Below are 692 nucleotides of genomic sequence, written 5' to 3'. Positions count from 1 at the left end.
TGCATGGAAGTTACTATATTAAAATTAGTGTATAAAAGCATATGGAAATTACTGCATGAAAGTTACTATATAAAAATTACGGTATAAAAATTTTAGCAATATTTAGTCGTTGGAATATTTGCTAAATTATGGAGAAAAAATAATTTCATTAAAGTTTGAATTTTATTTTAGATTTTCGAATGTTTTGCAAGTAATGACAGGAATGAATTTATGATTCATCATTTCAAATAAATTAAAATCAATCATATCAGCTCTTTGCTCTTATCATTTTGTTGTTTCAATCATTCCTATCATACAATCACAAAGCAAAGATCAAAATGATTGTGATAAATGAGACATAGCATGTACTTCTCAGTAGTGATAACAATATTATACTGATAACAAAATAATAATTGCAGTTTTGTTCTTTTAGTAACTGTACTGGCAGTAGTAATAATCTAAATATGGTCGTCATAGTAAATTACACTGATTACAGTTGTTGTTATTGTTATAATAATTACCGTAATAGATCTGCTAATTATAGGACATAGGTAACTAATAGGTAATTAAAAACATTTATGTATAAAATATGTAATTAATTATTTGAATATTTAGTATACTTAAATGGATATTGTAAGCAAATAAAAAAAAAAAAAAACCAATTACTAAAACAATATAAGATAACACTGCGAAATTATTAAGTAATTTATATT

Source organism: Loa loa (genome assembly GCF_000183805.2).
Source record: "Loa loa unplaced genomic scaffold supercont3.721, whole genome shotgun sequence".
NCBI lineage: Eukaryota > Metazoa > Nematoda > Chromadorea > Rhabditida > Onchocercidae > Loa > Loa loa.
The sequence above is the reverse complement of the archived record's forward strand: the minus strand, read 5'-3'. Positions refer to the sequence as shown.